The sequence below is a fragment of the Desmodus rotundus genome, chromosome 1 (assembly GCF_022682495.2).
Source record: "Desmodus rotundus isolate HL8 chromosome 1, HLdesRot8A.1, whole genome shotgun sequence".
In the NCBI taxonomy this organism is placed as follows: Eukaryota; Metazoa; Chordata; class Mammalia; order Chiroptera; family Phyllostomidae; genus Desmodus; species Desmodus rotundus.
In genome coordinates this window covers 102,002,526-102,028,710 of record NC_071387.1, presented here as the reverse complement: position 1 = coordinate 102,028,710, position 26,185 = coordinate 102,002,526, and the positions used below count along the sequence as shown (strand labels likewise).

Sequence of the window (26,185 nt, the reverse complement as noted above, 5' to 3'; positions counted from 1 at the left end):
TGTCACTGTGCTGTGACACAGTATGTGAGGGACTGTCCAAGAGGGAACAATGGCACTTGCTCTGCTCTCTGCCAGATATCAGTCACTTCCCCTGCTACCCTCAAGCAAATTGGGCTCTTCTGGTGCTGATTCCCGGGTAGGGAGGTTTGTGTACATTCTAGGACCCTATGGGTCTCTGCAATGAACTCTCCTGCGAGGCTTGGAGTTTCTCCTGCTGCCACCTCAACCCCCACTGGTGTTTTCAGTCAGAGGTTTGAGGCTTTATTTCCCCACGATGGAACCATGGGTTGCACAGTCTGTCTCACTCCCCAGTTGTTCCTCCCAATTTATCTGCATGTGAATGTGGGACCACCCACTCCACCAGCTGCTGCCTCACTGGGTCCTCCAGCCGCCGCCTTGCCAGGAGTCCTCTCTTCCCGGCTGCCCATCTCCACCCTCCTACCGGTCTGGATGAATGTTTCTTCTTTATCTCCTTGGTTGTCAGACTTCCATACAGTTCAATTTTCTGTCAGTTCTGGTTGTTTTTTGTTTTTAAATTGTTGTTGTCCTTCTTTTGGTTGTGCGAGGAGGCACAGTGTGTCTACCTATGTCACCATCTTGGCCAGAAGTCTCAGCATAATGTTTTAAGGATCTTCCATTGTTGTAGCATGTATCAATATTTCCCTCCTTTTTATGGAGTAACATTCCATTGTATGGATAAATCCCATTCTACTTATCTATTCATCAGTTGATAAATGTTTGGGTTGTTTCCACTTTTTGACTACTATGAATAATGCTGATATAACATGTGCATAATTTTGTATAGTCACATTTTCATTCCTCTTGGGTATATACCTAAGACTGGAATTCCTGGATCATATGATAACTCTTTAGTTCACCTTTTGAAGAACTGCCAAACTTTAAGGAAGCCTTGTCTGGTTCTCTGACACTGAGGTTCCCTCTCCTTGTTTGTATATTTTCTTCACATCCTGTACTTCTCTTTCAGAGCAGTTGTGATGAGCATATAATGACCTGCATAACTCTCAGCTTAATGCCCATAACCCCCTCTAGACCATCCATGTCCAATAGAAATATGATGCATTCACATATTCACTTTTACATTTTGTAACAGTCACATTTTTAAAAAAGGAAAAACAAAAACAGGTGAATGTAATTTTTAAAATATCATTTATGTAACCAAATATACCCAAAATAATGTTTCAGCATGTATTATTTTTTAAATATGAATGGAACACTTTACATTCTTTTTTATATTAAGTCTTCAAAATCCAGTGTGTACTATTCATTTCTAGCACATCTCAATTTGGACTCACTGCTATTCACATGCTCTCTAACTACCTGTGGCTAGTGGCTACCTTAATGGGAGGTGCAGCACTAAACTGCTCCCTCCCTGAGGGCAGGAACCCTGCCTGCTTTTGCCCATTATTGTATTCTCAGTCCCTGATACAATGCCCAGGATGTAACAGGCATCCCATGAATATTTGCTGAAAACTGATAAATGAATCCACCCTAACCTCTACTCCTCCAAATATAATTTCAAAAATTGAACATTCACATACATCCACCTGGTCTTTTCAGCAACTTGAATTTGTTAAGAAAAGAGGCTGCTGACCCTGACCACTGTGGCCAAGTTGGTTGGGCGTCATCCTGCAAAGCGAAAGGCCTCTGGTTTGATTCCTGGTCAGGGCACATGCCTAGGTTTCCAGTTTGTTCCTCAGTCGGCACGTTGGATGCAAGAGGTAACCAATCGATGTTTCTCTCTCACATCAATGTTTCTCTCCCTCTCTTCTCCTTCCCTTCCCCTCTAAGTACATACATGCATACATAAAAAAGAAAAGGGACTGCTGCATGCAATACTATGGGTTACAAGGAGCTCCACTGTTCAGGCAAATAGTGTCTTTGTTGAAACCAGAACCAATTTAACACAAAGAGTCTTTTAAACTGTGACTGTATTTTATGTTACGTTGTGTGATCCCCTTTGAAAGGGCAGAATGGCTGTCTGCAGAAGCCTATTTAATTTTCTCCCTTTATTTAGAATGTTGGTTAATGTTATAAAGGGAAGTAGCTCCAACAAGTGGGCGTGTACACACACAAGCACGCACAGCTCATGGGGCAAATGAATCCAACAGCAGCTTCCTAATAGCCAGCCTTCTTTGTGATGAGGAAACAATTACCAGCATGTAAAAGCCTATGTATATTCAACCATTCTTACTCCCTGCAAAATTCTAATCAATCTACAATTGATTTACCTCCTGGGCTCTTGAAACCAACTTTGTCAAAATTACTCAGGAATGAATTGAGGCCAAGCAAGGACAAAGCAAGTCAGCCATTGTCAGTGCAGAGTTAGCCACACATGATTACACCCAGACCTATGAAATAGGGATACCTTGCCATGGTCCCTCCCCAGCCAGGTCCCCATTGCCCGGGCTGCAGCCAGGAGTACTCAGACACAGGTGCATTAGACAAATATCTCCTAAATTTTATATGTGGTTAGGGAGTTGGGGTTGATTACTGTATATTAATGGACCCAATCCTTCACAATGCCCTATATCCATGCCTTTTGCCATATGACTTTGTTGTTTTTCCCATTAAAGAGTTTATTTCTCTAGACCTTGATGATGGGTTTAGTCATGTGTCTTGCTTTGGCCAGTGGAATATTGGCCTGTGTTATATGAGCAAAGCGTGCACAGTACAAGCTCAATCCTTCTTCCTCCCTTATACTTATGCCATCACCATTAGAGCATGCCCAGGCCAGCCTGCTGGTTGCAGGGAATAAGAGACACTAGGGTAGATCAGAGCTTCCCAGATGTGCCCCATCTACGTCAACAACCATGACCCAACTGCAGCTCCAATGTGGCTGTTGAATTGAGCCACTGATTTGTGTTACACGGCACTTTTGTGACAGGAGGTAACTAACACAAGGGTCACTGTCCCTCACCTCTGTAGGTTTTAACCAAATTTGAACAAACAGCTAGATGGACCCTCCAACTGCCTTTCTTTTAGCAAAGTATATTGAAGAGCTAGTCTGGCCCTGACACTATCAGTTACCTACCCAGAAAGTGGTTATTCCTTTCTTCTTCTTTGTTAACAGAACTCCTCTGGAAGTGTTGGCCCAGCCCCCAGGAATAAATCATGATTGGTTTAAGCTGGGTTTGGCAAACTATAGCCCAAGGGCCAAATCTAGCCCACTGACTGTTTTTGTAGATAAGCTTTTACTGGAACAAAGCTGTGCCCATTCATTTACGCACTGTCTATGGCTACTTTCGTGCTCCACTGGCAGAGCTGAATAGTTGCAACAGAGGTTGTCTGGACCAAAAAGCCTAAAATACTACCATTTTTTACAGAAACATTTTGCTGTTCCCTAGTCTAAGGCTTAGATTCTAACCTAACCACCCTCATCAAACCCCTCTCTGCCTATAATGAGTTTAGGACTGGTCCCACAATTCCATTCTGACCATTGTGTTGAGGGACTCCCCACTCCCTGCCAGCCCACAGCTGATGCAGCTGGGGTGTAGGAAGTCTGCTGAGATTTTCTGGGAGAGACTTTTACACAGAAATGTGCAGGGAGACGCTGTGCCTCTTCCTTCTTGCCTTTGGGAGTTATCATGTGAGGACCTCATATTTGGACTGCGGCAGCCTCTGTGATGGTGCGGAGAAAGACAAGAGCATCACAGAAAAGTCAAACAAGCAATTAGTTATCTTGAGCTATTCATTTAACAAAACTTGGAATCAGCTATCTCTAGGCTTACTATGTGAGAGTATGATAAACCCCTGTAGTTCAAAATGAGTGGTCAGTCACTTGCTGGCTGGCTCTGCCAGAAGCAGCTCTTGCATGTCCTACTTGACCCACAAAGCCTGGATCCTGTGCAAGGGGAGAAGGTGGGGACCCCACTGCCACAATTTACACAAAGTAACCCATCCACTAATACTGGTACTTAGCCAGATAGAGTTAGCATTTCCTGTCTGGCCAACCAGATCCACTTGTCCTCTCACAAAAACATACAGAACTAAATGGTAACGGGGAAAAAGTACACAAAAGATTAAATTTAAAAAACAAAAGAACAAAACATGAGCCCTGGCTGGTGTGCATCAGTGGATTGAGTGCTGGCCTGCAAACCAAAAGGCCACAGGTTCGATTCCTGTTTCTCTCCCTCTCTTTCTCCCTCCCTTCTTCTCTCTCTAAAAATAAGTAAAATCAAAAAAGGAAGAAGAAAACAACGTGAAAGCTCCTGTCCCAGTTCATCCCTGAGGAGAGAGAAGTGATGCTGGCGCTTCCTTCCTGTGTGGGACAAATTGGGAAAATTGGGGAGAGTGCCAGGCACAAGACACACAGCACGGGATGTAATGCTTCTGGAGCTTTTTGGTCTGTGGACCCATAGAAACTACATTTCTGGATACTGGACTTAAGAATAAAAACTTGAGTTATGTCTACTAGTGTTCTCCTTCTCTCCAAACCAGAGGGAGTACATTTTGTTCCACCACATCCAGGTGTAAGAAATGTCACATTCCTATTTCTGTAATCCAGTTAAATCTGCTGCAAGCCTTCATATGCCTGGCAGGTGGGGAATTTGATCTTGTCATCATTGGGGCTTCTATCTCTTCTCCATGAGCTTACTCAAAAACTCTAGGCTTATTTACATGTTGTTGGAAAGCTGGGCAGGAATTATGTCCCTGTTGGTCGCCATTATTGCAGCTGCTCCCAGTCTGTTAACCTTTTGGGGCCATCTATAAGAAGATCCTCATATAATCATTCCACTGCCACTGGCCACAGGTTCAGCCACAAGAACACTCATGTAACAGGTCTCTACTATGCCTGGAAACTCCAAAAAGCCTTCTCTTAATCTCAGCTTCCTCTAAAATCAAACCACTCCTGCTTTCTCACCTCTGCACACAGGTGCCAGCTCCGGCTCTCACTCCAAACCTTGGCGATGACCCAGCTAAACCCTCCTCAGTGAGCCTCAGACACCAAAGCTCTTCCCCTTCCTTCTTAAGGGAGACAATTCTGGGGTATCTTCAGAAGCCCAATGGTGGCCTCTCTTTTTTGAGAAGTTGTGTTTGGTAAACATAGGTGCTGTGTTTATCTCGCTTACCACTATATCCCCAGTGTCTGACGTACGGTAGGAGCTATTAAGGCTGGCACATAGTAGGTGCTGTTAGTGTCCGCTGAACTGAATTCATGAGGTTAAAGCTATTAGCTGAAATTTGCCAAGCAACTGGATGGAAAACCAATCAAAAAAAAAAAAATCAAGCAAAGATGTCTTTGAACTCTGAACACACAGGCAATTTTAGGAGGCAAACACACATCTGTTTGCCTCCAAACAAACTAGCCCCAGCTCTGGAAGCCTCCTTCTGCCTCTTAAAGAGATCTACTTTCTCTTTTTTAAAGTACACGGCATTCCTCACCAGGTTACAAAGGAGCAGTATCCATTCCACTGCCGCCAGCCAAGGACTGCAGCCGGGTGACAAGGGCTTGATAGTTAAGTAGTATGTTTCATAGGGGAAAACAAAATAACATCCACATCCATCTTTAACTACTACCACTTTCCAGAGGGCAGATCCTATTTGTGGAATCTTTTGCATGTCAGGCATTGACATGGGCTCAACTGCATACTTTTGGGATTGATTACAGAGAATAAAGGGACTCCACAAGATAAAGGGACAAGAATCAGAACTCCCAGAGCAATCCAGGAGGAAGGAGGGAAGTAGAAAATGGATGCCAGGGCAAAGTAGCCCTGGCCAGCTGAAGGTTCATGGGTTTGATTCTTGGTAAGGGTACATGCCTGGGTTGTGGGTTCAGTCCCAGTTGGGGCATGGGTAAGAGGCAGCCAATTAATGTCTCTCTCCCTCTCTCCTCTCTTCCCCTCTCTCTAAAATCAATAAGCATGTCCTCAAGTGAGGATTAAAAAAATAATTTTTTATTTTTTATTAATAATTTTTTTTAAGAAAAAGAAGTCCTGGCTGGTGTGGCTCAGTGGATTGAGTGCCAGCCTGTGAACCAAAGGATCACAGGTTTGATTTCCCAGTCAGGGCATCCCAGTTCAATGCCTGGGTTGCAGGCCAGGTCCCCAGTAGGGATTGAGCGAGAGGCAACCATACATTGATGTTTCTCTCCCTCTCTTTTTTCCTCCCCTCCCCTCTCTCTAAAAATAAATAAATAATCCTTTAAAAACAAAATGGAGGGGTGAAGCAAGGTGAGAGAAGTCGAGGAATTGGCCAAGATCAAGTGTGGAGTTATGTGACCTTCTCCATGGCTGCAAATCTCAAGTCAATGCTGGGAGTGAATGGCTTATGCTTGCGGAAATGAAAGCAAGGACCATGTTTCTGATCATCAGAGTTTGAGATAGAGGCAGCAGACATAGACTAACATGCCCAGGAGACTGGGGAGGTTCTGTCAGCAGAAACCCACCCCACTCTCAGCAGAAATCTCAGGCAGGACTTCAGCCATCCATGGATTATGAAATCTGTGGACTTGAGGGACCCGGCTCCCAAGTAGATGCCCCCAATATATCTTCCAACTCCACCAATTCTTCTGGGGCTTTGAAAAAGTTACTTAAACTCCTCTAAAACCTCAGTTCCTCATCTCTAAGCAGTTCTCTTCATCTACCCCATCAGGAGGTTATTGTGAGAGTACCAGGAGATGATGAGAGTAAAGGTGTTTAGCACATTGCCGAAAATATGACGATCTCTCCATAAGCATGAGCCGTCATCACCATGACTCTAGACTTCAGAAGAAAGAATGTTCCTTACAAACACACTGCAGCCCAAACCAGGCCAAACAGCAGAATCCCTCGGGATAGCCAAGCCCTACCCCAGACCTACTGAGTCAGTAGCATTGGAGGTAGGCCCAAGAACCTGTATTTTTAAAGTCCATCAATAATGATCAATAGAATTGCAACTTGGGCTCTTTTTTTTTTTTTACATTTCCATGGTTTTTAATATAGTCCCAGATATGTAAAATCATTAGCACAGTCAATTTTAGAACATTTTATCACCTCAAACAAAAATCCCTACCATCCTCCCACTTGCTCACCAACCCTAGGCAACTACTAATTTCTGTCTCTATAGATTTCCCTGTTATTGATTTTTATATGAATTAAATCGTATAATATGTGACATTTTGTGCCTGGCTTCTTTCACTCAGCATCATGTTCTCAAGGTTCATCTATTTTGTAGCAAATATCAAAACTTCACTCCTTTTTATTTCCTTTCTGTGGGTATGCCACATTTTGTTTATTTATTCATCTGATGATGGGTTATTTGGGTTATTTCCACCTTTTGGCTTTGGCTATTATGAAGGATGCTACTGTAAACACCCATATATAAATTTTTTTAATTTTTTATTGTTATTCAATTACAGTTGTGTTCCTTTTCTCCCCATTCCTCCACCCCACCCCAGCCGAACCCCCCCTCCCCCACCTCCATCCTTCCCCTTGATTTGGTCCATGTGTCCTGCTTATACCCTTTGCAACAGCATGGATGGAACTGGAGAGCATTATGTTAAGTGAAATAAGCCAGATGGTGAGGGACAAATACCATATGATCTCACCTTTAACTGGAACATAATAAATAGAAGAAAAAAGGAAACAAAATATAACCAGAGACATTGAAGTTAAGAACAATCTAACAATGGGCAGGGGGGAGTGGGGAGGGGACAGTGGGGAGAGGGGATTACAGGAACTACTATAAAGGACACATGGACCATATATAAATTTTTGTGTGGACCTATGTTTTTAATTCTGAATAGACATATCTCCAAGGAAGATACACAATTGGCCAATAAGTACATGAAAAGATGCTCAACATCATTATCCATTGGAAAAATGCAAATCAAAATCACAATGAGATACCACTTCACACCCACTAGGACAATTATAATAAAAAAAGACACACCATAACAAGTGTTGGTGAGAATGTGGAGGAATTGGAACACTCACACACTGCTGCAGGGAATGTGAAATGGTGCAGCCACTTTGGGAAACAGCCTGGCAGTTCCTCAAACATTTCAATATAGAGTTACCATGTGATACAGCAATTTCACTCCTCAGTATAGACCAACTTGGGCTCTTTTAATCAGTGAAAAGTGAACTATCAGTACTTGGAAAGAACAAAGAAAAGGCAAGAGAGAGGAAAGGGAATTGCAAACAGCCTCACAACAGGAGCTCATTGCTATTTGCCTTTCCCAGCGAGAATATCTCACTTTGATGAATGATTCTCGGGTTGAAGACACAATGCTTCATAAATCGTGGCCCCTGGATGATTTCATCAGCTGCCCATGGGAGAAACCATGCTCTGCTCCAACCCTCTTGGAAGACATGCTGGGCTGGACGTGCTGAGTGTGGACTTTATGAAAGATGGAGGAAATTTTCAAGAGTAATGTTGACTATATTGAATTTTTTGCTTTACCCACTGACTAGAACCTTCTGCATAAGGCCTGACTCTCCTGTACCTTTTATCAGTTCTAAGTAAATTTACAGTTCACCATATTCTAGAGATGACTTGCTAAGAAACAAATCTCTCACTCAAAAAAAATGCTAAGAGACCTTCCAGCCAAGATGGAGGCGTAGGTAAATACACTTTGCCTTCTTGAACAACCAAAAGAAGGACAACAACAAATTTAAAAACAAAAAACAACCATAACTGTCAGAAAATAGAACCATATGGAAGTCTGACAACACAGGAGTTAAAGAAGAAACATACATCCCAACTGGTAGGAGGGGCAGAGACAGGCAGCTGGGGCAGAGAGGACATGCAGCAAGGTGTCGACTTGAGGACTGGGCAGTCCCACATTTGTGTGTGTATAAACCAGGGGGAACAATTGGGGAGCGAGACAGACCAGGCAACCCAGGGTTCCAGCGAGGGGAAATAAAGCCTCAAAGCCTCTAGCTGTAGAAACCTGTGGTGGTTGTGGTGGACACCTAGCCTCACAAGAGTGTTGGTTGGAGACACCCACAGGGTCCTAGAATGTACACAAACCCACCCACCCAGAGAATCAGCACCAGAAGGACCCAGTTTGCTTGTGGGTAGCAGGGGAAGTGACAAAGCTGGCGAAAGCCCAGCCGAGCAAGCAGCATTGTTTCCTCTCTGACCCCTCCCCCACAATGCATCAACCTGGGCTGCCCTGCCCTGGTGAATACCTAAGTCTCCGCCCCTTACAACATAACATGAGCACCATGACAAAAAAATATGGACCAAATGAAAGAATAGATCAAAGCTCCAAAAATAGAACTAAGCAATGAAAAGATAGCCAACCTATCAGATGCAGAGTTCAAAACACTGGTAATCAGGATGCTCACAGAAATGGATGAATATGGTTGCAAAATAGAAGAAGTAGTGAAGGCTATGAAAAGTGAAATAAAGGAAAACGTACAGGGAACCAACAGTGACGGGAAGGAAACTGGGACTCAAATCAATGGTTTGGAGCAGAAGGAAGAAATAAACATCCAACCAGAAAAGAATGAAGAAACAAGAATTCAAAAAAACGAGGAGAGGTTTAGGAATCTCTGGGGCAACTTTACATGTTGCAACATCCAAATCATAGGGGTGCCAGAAGGAGAAGAGGAAGAGCAAGAAATTGAAAACTTATTTGAAAAAACAATGAAGGAGAACTTCCCTAATATGGCAAAGGGAATAGATTTCCAGGAAGTCCAGGAAGCTCAGAGAGTCCCAAAGAAGTTGGACCCAAGGAAGCACACACCAAGGCACATCATAATTACATTACCCAAGATTGAAGATAAGGAGAGAATCTTAGAAGCAGCGAGAGAAAAGGACACAGTTCCCTACAAAGGAGTTCCCATAAGACTGTCAGCTGATTTCTCAAAAGAAACTTTACAGGCAAGAAGGGGCTGGCAAGAAGTATTCCAAGTCATGAAAGGCAAGGACCTACATCCAAGATTGCTGTATCCAGCAAAGCTATCATTTAGAATGGAAGGGCAGATAAAGTGCTTCTCAAATAAGGTCAAGTTAAAGGAGTTCATCATCACCAAGCCCTTATTATATGAAATGTTAAAGGGACTTATCTAAGAAAAGAAGAAGATCAAAAATATGTACAGTAAAATGACAACAAACTCACAACTATCAACAACCAAACATAAGAAACAAAAACAAAAACAAACTAAGCAAACAACTAGAACAGGAACAGAATCACAGAAATAGAGATCACATGGAGGGTTATCTGCAGGGAGGGAGAGGGGGAGAATGGGAGAAAAGGTACAGGGAATGAGAAGCATAAATGTTATGTACAAAATAGACAGGAGGATGTTAAGAATAGTATAGGAAATGGAGAAGCCAAGGAACTTTTATGTACAACCCATGGGCATGAACTAAGGGGGAGAGGGGAATGCCAGTGGGAGAGGGGCAGTGCAGGGCGGAGGGGAATAAAAGGGAGAGAAAAAAATGGGACAACTATAATAGCGTAATCAATAAAGTATACTTAAAAAATGCTAAAAGTATAGGCATAATTCCACCACAGAGTTAATTAACACAAATTGCATTTGTATATATGAAACACAATACATTTTTAAGTGTAATGAAAAAAGTGTCCTTTATTCTTATATAGGTTGCAGGATGAGGTCTATCAAGGCACTTGCCCAGCAAGACCTTGTGTTTTATCTAATCTGCGTCAGGGTAGAGAGTCACCTCTGATTGGTTCCATTTCGCAACCATCTTTTTAACCTCCAGTCCTGGAAAGTTCTAGGCACACAGTGGTTCCATATATGTTTGTTGATTACAGAAACTGGATATCTCCAAGAAACCATGGCCAAATTCCCCAGTGCCAACTCAACTCGAACCCTATGTGTGGCCCGTGCAAAACTGTTTCTATGCATACTGGTATTGTGCTGGAAGCCTGTGTCGTACACAGGTTTTGGTAAATCCATTTAGAAAGCTCTGTGCTTTGGGACTTCACATGTGCCACCTCTCTTGCCCTCAGGAGAAGGCCTCGTCCTCTGTGACACTGGCAAACCCCAGCACGTGTGCACACAGACCCTTCCCCTTGGCCCACACTCTGAAAGGCTCCACTTGGGGGCCCCTCATGTTCATCTGACAACAGTTCAAATTAAGGTGATCAGCCTCCATGCCAATCATTTGATTCTCAGTCACTGATGATTTATTTGTTAAATGCTTTATTGAATTATAACATACATGTAGAATTGTACACACATGAGAGACTGACTCAACATGAGTATGTCCTACAAACTGAACGTACTCATATAACCAATACCCAGATCCAGAAATAGAGCTCTGAAGCCCCTCACAAAACCCTCTACCCCACTGTCAGTGGCTACTTGACTCTGACTGCCAACAGCCTCCACTCATTACACCTGACTTTGTGCTACATGTAAAGCAGTAGCTTTCAACTGGGGGGCAATTCTGCCCACCAGGGAACATTTGGCAAGGTCTGGAGATATTTCTGGTTGCCAGAACTTGGGGGAAAGTATGTTACTGGCAGCTACTGGGTAGACTCCAGAGATGCTGCTGAACACCCTACAGCGCCCAGGGCAACCCTACAACAGGGAAATGTCCACCCTAAAATGTCAATGGTGTCTCAGGTGAGAAATGCTGATGCAAAGAGAATCATACAGTATCTATGCTTTTGTGTGTGTAATCAATTTTAACCCTGTGATCTGATCACTTAGTAGAAAGCAAAAATGTCATTTGGAGGCAGGTGGAATCTTAAACAAAGAAAACCCAGCACTGCCTACAAGCCTTGTGTCTTTAGAGCTGGGATTTCGATTTCAATTCTTTGTCTTGTTTTTGAGTGACTTTTCTTAAAATGGCATCCCCTGAGATCAAGGCCTTAAGACTCCTACAAAACTGAGGTTTACATAGGAATTTTGCACACACCCACACAGCTACACAGTGTCATTTACATGCAGACGTCCACCCACACACATACACACCCGGAGACACACACACCATCAAAGACTGAGAGCAAACTTCATAATAGCAATTTTCTTTTAGTTGAACTGGGAAAAAATATGATCTAATTACATCCTTAGTTGGGAATCCATTGCAGTAAATCCAGCTGGGTGTGTTTGCATGATTGAGGTGTTTAATTTGGGGGGACCACGAAGCAGAATACCTCTGAAATGTCATTTAATGTCATTAATACAGAATACCTCTGGAAGGTTGAGATGTCACAGCAACACGAAGCTCCTTCAAAAGCAGAGAGGGTTCGATGGCTAGAGCTGAGTCAGGGTGGCTGTGGCTGAATACACCATTTCAGCCAAAAGATTTTATCAACATCTCCCCAAGATCTATGAAATGTGGACCAGGAAAGACTGAAACACTCCAAGTCTTGGCTGAGCTTCCATAAAGGGAAATAGCCTAGCCTGGTAAATATCCCACATTGTGCTTCTTTAAGCTGCTGATTCCCAGATTTTTTCCATTCCATAAACCAGTTTAAAAAAAAAAAAAAAAAAGCACCTTTCTGGGGAGGTGATAAGAAAGAATTTCTTTAAATGACCAATTTCACACACCCCCCAAAAACTTGTCAAGCTAGACTAGGTTTTGCCACAATAACTAACCATGCCTGAGTGTCATGACTCAAAACAACAGGACTTGTTGTTTTCATCATTTATGCTACATGTCATTGCATGTCAAGGAGCATGGGGTGGAGGGAGCTCTGTTTCCACAGTGAACTTACTGCGGGGCTCAGGCTAACGGAGGTTCTGTCACCTGTCAGGGCAGCACAGAGAAGAGCGCTGGAAGACCAGGTTCTAGGAATTCAATGTTCCAGCCCAGAAGTGACACACCTCGCTTCTGCCCCCATCGGCTAATGGCCAGGACCAGTCACATCCCCCTACCACCGAACGGAGGAAACTCCTATTGCCAAGAAGAGGAGAATTGGATATAAATATTAGAAATTTCTGCCCCATAGCATTTTATAAAAGAAAAAATCTGAAAACACCCCCCCAAAATAATATAATAGACGTAATTTCAGAATAAATAACAACCTCCAAAAAAGAACAACCAACAAGCTTTCTTTCACCCATGTGCACACTCCCACATTTTCCCAGGGTTTTTTTTCATGTCATCCTTGACCCATGAACATTTTATACAGAACTCTCATGGTAAAGGAACATGGCAAAGGCCCCAAGAACAGAGCAGAGTCCTCCTTAGGAAAGATCTGGCAGGGCCAGGATGCTCACCTTCTCACCACAATGAGCAGACTTCTTGGGGCGCATCTCCTCATCTTAGCCATAGAAAGGGGCCTTTACAGCTTAGTTCTAATGCCCTCTCTTTGATCTTGAACATCCTGTAAAGCCCTCCAGTCTCAAGATCTCAAATCCCCAGTCTAGTTACATTCTCCTGGCTTCCACCTCTCCTGCCTTCACTCCCCTTCCAAACCTGTTCTTCACAACCTCATGACCACTTCACACTTTGCTGTCCTCCCTCCAATTCCTTCAGTTTCACTTCAGTTTCTTTCCCTTCAGTTAAATTCATGCACCACTAAATTTAGTACTTGCTCTTTTAAAAGTCCCGTTTGGTATAATCAGAATTGTCTGTCCATATCTCTAGCTATTCTTCTATCTGTAATTAGGCTTAGTCTGGGGTGGTGTTCACTTAATATGAAGGAGGTTTATTTCTTGGGGTGGTAGGATTTGAGGTGATTGTTCTTTGTCTCTTGTACTTTTCTGTATTCCTTGAATTTCCTTTTAAACAATGTTTTGTTAAGAATAACCAAGGTATTATTGTATTAATCTAGTTTGTATTCATATATTCATCTAACCTGCCTCCTTGATTACAAACTTCTTTAGTTATCAGTTCATTTTGTGACTCCAGCCCCAGATATTCTGATCCAAAAGGGTGGGACCTTGCAATCCACCTGTTTAGATGGTATCAATGATAACCCTACAGGCAACTTTCCTGGAGGAAGCTGGCCCTAGGTTTATTTCCCCGTCTAGCACTGGAAGCGACTGAAGTATTATCCAGTCGGTACAAATCATGATACTGATTACGCATGTAAGATGAACTCCGGAATGCTTTGAAAGGTTGAGGACCTAAAAGGAGGCTCTTCTCTCAGGTGCCAAGTCCCCACCTCACACGTAGTGGTAATTGATGATAACACCTACTCTTCCAGCTTCAATAGCCCATGGTTTTTGTTTAGCAGAAGCCTCTCCATCCCCAAACCCAGTTACTCACACACGCTTTTGCCCTGGTACTCTGCTAGGAACCACTCCACATCCATGTGATGTTTAACAGAGATGACACTGAAGTGTTTCCCAGGAAAGCTTTTGGCAGCTCTGCCCATCCATGACCTCACTCCATTGCGAGGCAAGACCTTTGCTCAAGCTGCACTGGCTTGCGTTAGAGTAAATCACACTGACTCACTGCAAATGCAGAGGCTTGCTCTTAACAAAGATTCACGTCCCATACACACACATGCACGCATGAGTGCCCCCTGGAGCCTGACTCCACTCAGCAAGCAACGACGTTCCACTGACCGCCCATATAAAGCTTGGTTCACTGATGCAAACATGAGAGATGACCCTGACATCAAGGACCTTACGTTCCAGGGGAGGAAGCTGACTTGCACACAAGTACTGATAATGCGAGAAGGAGTAGAAGAGCCAAACTTGAAGTTTAAGCAAAGTAGCACCCAGGACTGGTTCCCAAACTGGATCCCCAAGCCAAAGCCAAGCCAGCTACATGAGATTCACCTGGGAGCTTTTGAAAACAGATTCAAGCAGAGCCCATAAGCATCAGAATTTCTGGAAAAAAGCCCCAGGAATTGGTATATTTAATAAACATACTCCTTGCACATGATTCTGGTGTCCTTAAGGATTGGGACAATATGGAACTATGCAAAACACCAAAGAAGGCCCTAAAATAAACCTGTCAATGTTGACTACTGTGCCAGACACTGTGCCATTATCTCGCATGTGTGGTCCCCAAAACTAAGAATAACCTGCAAGGGAAGCACTTGGGGTAATGATCATGGGCTTTGTTAGCACCGGAGACAAGCATCTGAGATACCTGAACTCTGCCCTTCTGGTCATGAGCCAGGTGGGAGTCTCCCTACAAGCTATAATACCATGTCCTATTTTCCAAGGCCACTGGGGCCCAGAGATGTTGAACAAACTGCCTGAGTTCTCGAGGCTTGTAACTAAAAGTTTGGGGTTCACACCTAAATCTGTGACTCCAAAGACAACCCCACAGCCATCCCTGTTGCAGAAGTGACTGGGTCCACCCAACATCTGCTTTGGTGTTCGGGTACTGTCTAAGGTCCCTCTGTGAATATTGGATGAGGGCTGTTTCTTACAGAGAAAACCTGTAGAAAGAACCCAAAGTGGTTCCCCCATTAAAGACCCTACACAGTCAGGGAGTCCAGAGTCCCGGGTCCTGGCCTTGTTTCTACCTTCCTTAGTTTTCCCAGGTGTAAAACAACAGTCTTTGAAAAACTCCCTCCTCAAGCAGAGACATGAAGGAAAGGTCAACTCCGGTCACTTTTGTATAGACAGTTTCGGGGTCAATGATGATTTCACAGGGTACAAAATATCACAGTCATAAAACACTTTGCATTCAAATAGAATGTTTTCATTTTCAAAGGGCGCTCACCTGCCCTCTAATCTTATCGCCCTACCAGTCCTGGGAGAGCACAGGCTTGGCCTTCCTAACCCACTCCCCAGGCAGGAGACTGAGGCACAGCCTTGCCCAAAGATGCCACACAAGGGGTGGGGGGGGGGGAATGTGATGAAGAGTGATGGCCACCATCATTGCCAGCCTCCAGCTCACTAGCCACTCCCAGATCTGGTACTCTTCCAGCAGAGGGAATTTGGGGGACGGGGGTTATCACCTCTGCCAGTGGAGTCCAGGACTCAACCCTGCAAAGCCCTGGTTCCTTGGCCACCCCTGCCTGGGATATCCAGGTGAGATGCCAACTGCCACCCACTTTGCAAGTCTCAGCTGATACAGCACAGAGGAAGTTGAGACCCCCCTCTATCAGGAGCTCAGTAAATGACCAAACACTCATTTTCTCTAACAACACAGGACAAGGTCCCTTAGTGGTATTTCTCATGAAGCGCTGTCATAGGCTCAGAGGCCAAGTCCATTGTCCTCCCTGACAGCCCCCCAGCCAACTGGACACAAAAGCACCCTCAAACTTGTAATACTAGGGGCAGGGCCCTGGATAATCTGAGTCATGATCAATTATCAAGAGCCAGACAGAACCTACAAAAGGGCAAGAGGCAGCTCTCTTCCAAACCTGTGTTCGGTTTCAACATGGGGCGGGGGGACTTTCAGATGGAAGTTAAGCAGCTCTTCACCAGAGGCTGGAGAAAAGAGCCTGCCATCCACCAGAGTGAGAGCAAATGAATCAGGCACACTGGTGGATCAAGTTCATGTGCACGTGAACAAGTTTATGGTGGAAATAAAGGGCTTCATTTGTTTGGCAAAACACAAGGTGGTTTAATCACCAGGAGGGAGGAGTGTCTAAAGCAGCAACACAACACAGTGGCTGTTGGCTCAGGTTTTCTGGAAGGGGGAGGGGTGAGGACAAGGGTTTCTGTTTCATCTGCAAGCCCCTTGCAGAGGGAGCTGGAGAAGCTTTGCAGCCATCTGCGTGCTGTTTGCATCTTGTCTGGCTGGAAGGCTATACTCCAAACAAGGGCAGATGGGGCAGCTCTTGCCCCTGTGTTTGGAGAGAGATGGGAGGCAAACCCAGGGAGGTGGTGGCAGGGAGAGTCCCATCTGCCTAGGCCTGGGGATGGAGCATCCAATCCCACAGCCTCCGAGCCACTAAAACAGCCCAGGAGGGTCTTCTCCATTCATCCCCATCCTGGCATGTACAGACATACCAGCATCCCTCAAGGACAGATACACCAATACACACTGACAACCCCACCACAGGACTGACAGATGTAGCAAGTAAAAAGACAGAATGCCAGTTAAACTTAAATTTCAGAAAAATGACAAATCATTTTAGTGTATGTTCCAAATATTGCACTGGGATATACTTACACTAAAAAAATTTGTTAACTTGAAAGTCAGGTTTAACTGTATTTAATCTGGCAATGCTGATCCCACATAAACACAAACTAGGTTTTGAAAACTCACAGAGAAAGTCACACATGCACAAAAGCACAAACATACACGCGCACGTGTACACACAAAGAAACAAGCCCACCCGCCTTGCAGTGTCCAAGTAAAGGGGAAAGCAAGAGCCAAAATGAGGATTCCCCGCCCCTCCATATTTTCCTGTCTTCCACCTCTTGGCTCAGAACAAGCTGAGTCCCTGCTGCCTTGGAGCCACTTGGCATCCAGGTCCAAGACGGGAATAGGAGTGCCCTGATACAGCAGGACAGTGGCCAGAACCTGCCCAGGCTCAGCTTCTGGGCTCTAGCCTGGAAGACACAGCACAGCCCTGTGAACGGTAGCAAGTGCAGGCAAGGGGCAGGGGGCTCTAAGGCTGGAGGTTCATCCTGGAGCCCACTGGCTAGAGACCTGTTGGGAGCCCTGTTTCCTTTCATCTGCTGCCACTGCTTCGGCCGCAATCTACATTTCAGCGAGCATTTATTGGGCAGCACTAAGGGCGTGGTGGTAGGCTTAGTACCAAAGACATAGCTCCCGCTAAAGCCACAGTCCAGCGCGCCAAAATCTCAGCAGTGACCTGCCTGGCACTTGCTGAATGTGCGTAAGCCAAGCATGTGGACGTGGTAATTCCACTGAACCCTCCCTGCAGCCCTAGGAGGCAATAATTCTTTTTTAAGATTTTTAAATTTATTTTATTTTTAGACAGAGGGGGAGGGAGGGAGAAAGAGAGAAACATCAATGTGTGCTTGCCTCTCACATGCCCCCTACTGGAGACCTGTCTTGCAACCCAGGCAGGTGCCCTGACTGGGAATCAAACAGGCAACCCTTTGGTTCACAGGCTGGCACTCAATCCACTGAGTCACACCAGCCAGGGCCCATTATTATTATTATTATTATTATTATTATTATTATTATTATTACATTTACTATATTTAAATATATATTATCATATGTATTGCTCAAGGACACACAGGTTGGAAGTGGCAAGGCCTGACGGAGACAAATGACAACCTTGGAACTTGCAGTAACAGTACCAAGAATGTTTGGGAAAGCAAGCTTTCCCTCCAGAGTGAGGTCACCCGCCAGAGTCTGAAGCCAGAGTCCAGCCAGGGGGTACTGCTGGGGGTGGCTGGACCTCAGGGGTGCCTGGATGTGCACTGCGGCAGGTGAAAGTGAGGCAGGCAATACTATTCTGAAGGGTGAGCTTTAGGAGGGTGACCCCTGCAGAGCCTCGGGGAGCTGGGAGGCAGGGAGATATCTAACCAGCCTGTGACTTCAGCAGAGACCACCCTCTGGCCTGGCCGTCCTGCTACTAGGAACATCTTACAGAAGCATGGGGCGCCGAGTGCCGAGTGCCAGGATATTCAGCACCACATCATCTACAAGAGGGAAAAGGCAGAAACCATTCAACGACCTAGTGGCATAGGGCTGGCTAAATAAAGTACCATGCAGCCACACGGCTGAATAACTACCTGAAGGGGAAGGTGGAGCCAGGTTCCAGTGTGAGATGATGTCAAACATATATCATTGGGTAAGAAGGTGGCTTTCCAAACAACAAATATAGCATTATCCTATTTTTATTTTTAAAAGATTAAAATTAAATGATTTATGTGCAAATATATGTGCTTGCATATGCATAGAGAAAGGTGTGAAAGACTATACCTCAACCCTCCCTGATGTCACCATGGAGAAGCAAGACAGAAGAGAACCAGAAAAAGGAGGAATTTAGCTTTTTGTGTTATATATATGGCATTGTTTAAGTTCTTTACAATGAGCAGATAATAATTTGTATTGCTAATAAACAGAACAAAAGCAAGAAATTATACCCAGACCATGTAGACTTTCATCCAGCCCAATTCCTTGAGGCCGGGGCTTACAACTCCATCAGAACAACCCAGAATGCGGAATCAAACAGAAAATGAAGAGGGCAGCAGTCGTCCCCCCCAGGCACCACTCACCTTCCATCTTAAGCCAATAAGTTTCCAGGTCACGAAATCTTCCTTACCCAGGCATGCAAGACACAAACCCCCTTGCCCAGGTTTCTCCAGGACACAGGTCTGAGAGGCAGGGCAGGTCCACACACAGTCATGGGTGGAGGGACAAGACAGGCAGGGGCACAGAGGCAAGGAAACCTGAGGGGCAGCCCCTTTGATCCCCAAAGACCGTGGGAATACAAAGCTGCACAGAGCCCCCACCAGACCATTTCAATGACACCCTGGAACACAGCGAGAGACGCCAGGGAGCAGGAAAACCAGCAAATTCATAACACCCAGCCACACCTGGAGCATGTTAGTGTCTGCCCTTCTCTATGTTCTTGAAAGTTCCAGCTTTCTCCTTTGTGTCCTCCAGGTCCTTGTTCTGCATGCCAGCTCTCCTGTCTTCCTCTTTGCCTCTGACCTTCTCGTTGTAACCTCCCCAGCAGCTTTTACTGAGTCTCTCTCCTTCCAGGGCTTCAGTCTCAGAGCCCAGCCTGACTAGGACCTCTGCTTCCCTGCTGGTGAGGTCCAGGGGTCAAATTCAGCCAAGATTCTGTGGTTGAACTTGGGAGAAGCAAAGGAAAAGACCTGTGAGCTGTGAGTAACCTGACAGCTTCCTGCTGGTGCTGAAAAGGACACAGGCCTGCTCCTCAGCTGAACAGCCCCACAAACATAGGGCTCTCCAGCCTCTCTGGGATCTGTGCTGGTGGTCAGAAGTCCTATCGCCTCCACATGTAGTTGCTTGCAAGGAGGGCCATACAGAAAGCCTTGTGTTGCTCAGAGAACAAAAAAAAAAAAAGGAAAATGTGCCATCTGCTTATTAGTGAGAGCTTTTGAGGCAGATGCTTAAATATGCATGCCCAGACATTATAAAACTTCAGGGGGAAATGTTAATTTCAATAACCTAAGTTCTTGTGCTGGCAAAAAATCATCTTTCTTTCTTTTCTCTTTCTTGTTGGTGATAGAGTCACAGCACCATGAAGGGTAATCTCGCCAGATTTTGGTAGCTGTGTGAAGTAGAATCTTAGGGAGATATTTAGGGGGAGACCAACAAGCCTCCATTCTTGTCCTCCTTTCTATCCCCCATCCAAAAATCAATGGCGCTACCTTGGTGCCCTGCCACAGAGGTAAGGAAAAAAACACTCAGAACCCTGATCCTGCCCTTGACACCAGAGAACCGCACAGTTGAGGGTAGGGTACCTGTTTTCCTCTCCTGTACAGAGTCCTGCAGGTTAAGCACTTGCTGTAACCCTACCCCAGAGCGGCGTGCGCTTCAAGAGTTGCTGTACTCACACCCCCAGGGGACACCATGGTGGGCAAAAAGTCCCTTAACCTGAGGCTCTCAGAGTAAATATTCTCAGCATTGTGGGCTATACTGTGTCCCAACTACTCAACTCTCCCATCGTAGCCGGAAAGCAACCACAGACAATACTACATGAATGGGTGTGGCTGTATGCCAATAAAACTTTATTTACAAACACAGACAGGGAGCTAGCTTTGGCCCTTGGACCACAGTCTGTCTCCTCCACTAGGAAAACAGGGACTGATCCTTCTTGTAGAACAGCAAGCACATAGGAGCTGCTCAAATACTTGGTGAAGGAATGAGAAAGGCAAATGACCCTCAGGGTAGAGTGGTGAGGGTCTCCCAATGATACCATCTTGTGTTAAGGAACACAGCCAGGGCAGGGCTCTCCAAGGCTGGGGCCGTTTCCCAGGCAATGTGGAAGTGACAGCCAAGCACTGTAGGAGGAACAGAGGCTTTGGAGTCACACACACAAACTGTAGTTTTGCAAGAGTGTAGAGACCGTGAGCACACACCCTGGTTTGGTGCTGGAGTACCCAGAGTTACTGGGTAAGGTGAATATTTGTACCCCCCACAACTGGCCTCCATAAAATTCCAGCAACAGCTGATGAGCGTGATATATTAAAACCAGTGGGTTCCCATCAACACAATTGACCCTCGTTCTTCTCCCTCTCCTGTCTATAGCGCCACATGTCCCCTTCCTGCTGATCCTCTGACCCTTCTCATGGATTCTTCTCCTCTCATCAAGATTTCCCTAGGCTGATACCAAAGCCCCTTCTCTTGCCCTCTGCTCTCTCTCCAGTCAATCTCGGGTGTTCCCATGACCTCATCAACATCTATACTGACAAACCCAGGCTCAGACTCATCTATAATGTTAGACATTGCCATGTGGGCCTCAGGGCGACCTCAGTCAGTCTCCAAAACCAAATTCGCGGTCTTCCCTGCCATTCTGGATATCAACTTGACCCCGCCTTCTTCTCATTCCCACTGCCCAACAGATGATCAAGTCCTTTGGAAGGTATCTCATAAACCTTCTTCAGTTCAGGCACCCAACTCCACCATAGTGCCACCACCATCGTCCAAGCCACCAGGACCCCTGACAGAGACTCCTGTCCCAGCCCTCGGATTGGCCTCCTTCCTGCTCTTTGACCACCGAGTCATGTTCCAGAGGATACAGAAGGACGACAGCCATCTTACTAAAATGTTAAAAATTAGGAGCACATTGGCCTGCAGTCCAAGTCTTTCCAGCTGAGAAGCCCAAATCAAGCTCTAGTTGGCCAGGACTGGGGTCAAGTATTCCTGAAAGGATAAAGCCAAAGGCAACACAGCTCACACTACAAAACTTGTGCAGGCACAGAGACACCTGCCCCCAGAAGGGGTCTGAACCATCCAGTATGTAGCCTGCGCTTGTCTGTTCTAGCTGAAAGGCATGTTCTCCATGCCTTATTTCTCCTCCAAGGACCCTCCACCAACCTGCACCCCACTTTTGGCCCTTGGAGGATGAGGAAACCCTTTACTGTACCCCCTCACATACTGCAGTCCTCAGAAGCTAGCCTCACAAATTATAGGCGAGCCAAGGCAGACACACTGCGTTCCCGTGGGCGGCCATGTCTTCATGTCAGTTTGAGAGATTGTTGCCAGGGAAATATCTATATCTCAGCAGAGAAAACGTCAGCTCTGTGGAGTCCAGCTGTGCTCAAATGGGAATCCTGAAATCCAGATGTGGGTCCAAACATCCTATCTCTGCAAGCCAGCTTTGGAATTCTCCAGTGTGAGAGTGAACCTCAAGTGCCACCTGCTCTTCCTACCCACACTCCTGCCTCCTGGGATCCCAGACCTGAGTACCAGGGGAGAAATTGGGGGGCAGGAAACCAGTGAATTCCATGTAGAAAGCCAACGTGCTACCCAAATCCAATCTGAGTTTCAGGTGGATGATATTCCCCGTTGCACTTCACCAATGGATAGGGGATGAAGGATGAAGTCTGATTCACCCAAATAATTAAAAATGAAGTTAACCATTTGTTTTGTGCTTTTTAGTATCTAAACACCATAAGCATTTTACATTTATTACCTTGTTATTTTACTGAGTGCCCCCATAACCTTGCACTGAGATTGTATCTCATTATCTCCATTTTACAGATGAAGAAACTGAGGCCCAATGAGGTTGTGTAAATTTTTCAAGGCCACATATCTTATAAGTGGTACAGCAGGGGCCCAAACTCAACACCCATGCTCTGAAACATTTTTGCAAGTGCAGACCAGTGGATCTCAGCCCAGCTGACCTCACCTGCCTCCTCTCCTAGCCCCAGAGACTGGGCAACCTCTGGGGACATTTTTGATTGTCACAACTGGGGATGGTGGGGCAGTGCTACCAGCATCCAGTGGGCAGAAGCCAGGAATGCTGCTAAGCATCCTACAGTGCACAGGAGGGCCCCCTCAGCAGAATTATCTGGCCCCAAGTGTCAACAGTACTGAAGTGGAGACACCCAGGTACAGACTGTCACCAGCAAGAAGGGAAAGACCTGCAGTCTGGATCCGCCCCTCCCAGGAACCCGATGCTGGTGATAACCTTCCACTCCGGTCCCAACCACCGGGACTCTTGAGTGAAGAGTCCATCCAGGGATTTCGGGGATTCTGATAAGTTTCTATCCTTGAAAGCTCAGTTCTTCCCCACACAACCCAGAAATCTATGCCATGCTGCCTAATCTTGGGAAGGGCTGAATCAATGGCTGAGGATGATAACGAATCAGCTAGGAGAGACTTTACTCTCCCTCCAGGAAGAGCTGTAGGTAGAACTCCCCCTGGGGTTACTCTGAAGCAGGGGTGTCAAACTCATTTTCACCGGGGGCCACATCAGCCTCAGGGTTGCCTTCAAAGGGCCAAATGTAATTTCAACTCCTTAACAGTTAAGGAGTAGTTACATTTATACAGTCCTAAAATTATTTTGGCCCTTTGAAGGCCACCGCAAGGCTGATGTGGCCCCCAGTGAAAATGAGCTTGACTCCCCTGCTCTAAAGGAACCAATAAAGGCTCTGGTAGGAGCAATTTTTTGATACCATCTCAACAGCACTGGCCCTGGAGGGGGCATTGAAGGAATCTGTGAAACTTGGGGTGCCTGGTGGAGGATCAGCCCTCACTAGACACACACCCTCCTTCCATCGCACCTCCAGCAGGGCTCAAGCAATGCAGGGCTCCTTGGGCTCCAGGTGACTTCCTAAAATATCCCCTAGCAATCACCTGAGGAGGCAACCCCCTCCTTAAAGAAAAGAGACGAGCCCAGGAGCCACTCTGAGGGACAACCAGTCACATGTAAAACTCTGCCATCCAGAGTGCTGGACCTGGTGACAGTAAAAGGTATTTAATCCCTAAAAACATTCGGATACAATATGGACAGGGAGGTGATCCCCATGTAGCTTCTGCAGAGAAAAGCCCAAAATGATCTGCATCTAAAAATAAGCTGCTATTAAAGAACAAGGATGTTTTTGACATTTTCAGCCAAGCAATGGTCTGCACAGACAAAATCTCATGAAAAAGCACACTGTTCTCGATCCATTTGGATGTGGTCTATGAGTGAAGAAACGGGCTCTGCCCAAAGAAATAGCGGCGGCTCCTGGCACCAGCCTGAAACTGCTTCCTGGTTCTTTAAAGGAAATATTCCTGCAGAAACCAAAAAGGGGGAGAAACCTATCTGGTGGGCATTGAAGGCAGCCAAGGCTGTAGCCAACATTTGAACTTGAAAACCAAGATGCCATGTCCATGAGGCACCACTGGCCCCAGGAGATCCAGGTGCCCCCAAAGGAGTGAATCGTATTAAGACGCAGGAAACAAAAACAGTTTCTGTTCATTACAACATAATCCTTCAAACCATGGGATCCCCATTTCCCTTTGTCAACCAAAAATTTCAATCAGGTTCTTGCCTTTTAAAAATTGCATCAGCTACACACAATTCCTTTAACCTCCAGGAAGCATTTAACATGGAGATTCTGGTCTAAGACACTTGTCTCTTATCATGCGCCCCAGAACCAAACATGGCAGAGCAAGACACGTGGAGCGAATTTCAGTACTAAATCACATTTATTAAGTACATGCTATGTGCCAGGCACAATGCTAAGTGCCTTCTATGGATAATCTTTACTTAATCTCAGGATTAATAACCCCATGAAACGAGGCCTGCTGACATATCCATTTCGCCACTGAGGACACTAAGGCTCAGAGATGCTAAACGACTTGGGCCAGCTCACCCAGCTAGGGAGGGCCAGAGCTAGGATTCAAACCCCAGTGGTCTGGCTCCAAACCCACATTCCTCAGCATGCCACTGCAATTGGTCATTTCACCTCCATCCTGGTATCTTGGTCTCTGGCAAAGTTCCATGTAAAAGAGGGAGGTGACCAGAGGAAGGAGGGGCTACTAACAGTGAAAGTTTCACAACATTGCGTCGCCCCCATGATTGCGTCTCAGACTCAGGACCTCTCTTCCCCCCACACTGCGACACGACTCCCTTCTCATCCTTTCCATGATGTGTCCCGGGAAGACTTCCAAAAGTGTTATCCCTCTCCTGGGATCTCAGAGAGAAATTCACCTGATTCTGGTGTCCAGGTGGCCCAGGACCTAAACACAGTGACAGTCCCAGGGAGGCACGCCGAGTCAGCTGGGTGGTGATGCAGCCTAACTCTCAGCAGGAGGCTGCTGCTGCTTGCGTGGATTTGGGAGAAAGAAGGAGAACTCTCCCTCACGGGCCCCACCAGTCACTAATCAAATTTTTAAGACCAGCTTAGCAGCCAAGCAAATGGCAGAAAATAAAAACATTTGGAAGAAGCAAAACGGGCAACCCCATTATCCACTCAAAACTCTCAGGGTGGTAGCCCTCACAGTGGGGACAGCTGTTCAGCCAACCCTCATCTGTCCTCCAGACACTTGTGCTCCCCAATGTAAGGTCAGCCAGGTCACAGGGGGAAGATTTAGGAGAAAAAGCAGAAAATGGGGCTTGGGGGGGCTTAAGCCAGCCACGGAGATCCATCCCACACACACCCAATGACTCACATACCCACAAACATACACAACAAATCACCCTCACACATACCCTCACCTGGCAAGAGACCAGAGGCAGGCAGCACCTAGGGTTTGCACAGAAGTTTGCCTCTGTCCCTCTCTGAAAGGATAGGGAGAGGAGAGTGACTTGGGTGGGGGCACCATGGAAGCCACCTCCCTTCTCCTTGAACTCTCGCTGCCCAACCAGAATGGCAGCCAAGATAGGAAGATGCGGGGCAGGTGCGGGGCTTGGGGAGCTGCTGTCAGCCCGCACGCTAACATGGCAGGGTTTGGCAGAGCCCAGGCACTTCTCACTCAAGCCCCTTACCAGGTGAGAGGCACACACAACCAGCAAAGTCCCAGAGAGACGCCTAAAACAGTGCTGTCCAGGATAGGGGTGCAGGGTGAGCGCTGCTCAGAACAACCCCACCTCCTTCCCCTCCAGAGGACCCCAGGACGCAGAGATTCCCCCTCTCCTTTTCAACCAACCATAGAGCCCAGGGGTCTCCCAGCCAGCAACCACGTCAAGGAGAATCAACGAGTCCATGCTAAATAAACAAGAAGGGAGTTGTCATCAATAACGGAACATGTAGTTTCTCAGAAGGTCCCCACAAGCTGTCACACCGCGCCCGCCGGCAGGAGTTACTGCCCAATTACCAACTTGGACCTGACGGTTGACAGACGGCGAGCATCCCTGCCACCCCCCAGCCTCATCCCTCCTGCACCCCTGCTTACTTACACCTCTGCCTTCGACAGCTGTCTGGGTGCCCGTCTCTTCCCTGCCCAGACGTGAAGTGTCTTCTCCCTCCTCCTGCGCTGCGCTTCCGCCTTCCAGCCCCAGCCTCAA

General features: G+C 46.1%; 1 protein-coding gene across 1 annotated transcript in view; it reads right to left on the bottom strand.

Annotated features, from left to right (window-relative positions):
- Positions 1 to 26,130, bottom strand: part of RBFOX1 (RNA binding fox-1 homolog 1) — a 2,121,844-nt gene extending 2,095,714 nt beyond the window's left edge. Inside the window, exon 1 of the mRNA XM_053929075.2 lies at positions 26,078 to 26,130. The gene's annotated coding sequence lies outside the window, so the exon portion shown is untranslated. The remainder of the gene's footprint in view (positions 1 to 26,077) is intronic.
- Positions 26,131 to 26,185: the final 55 nt, after the last annotated feature.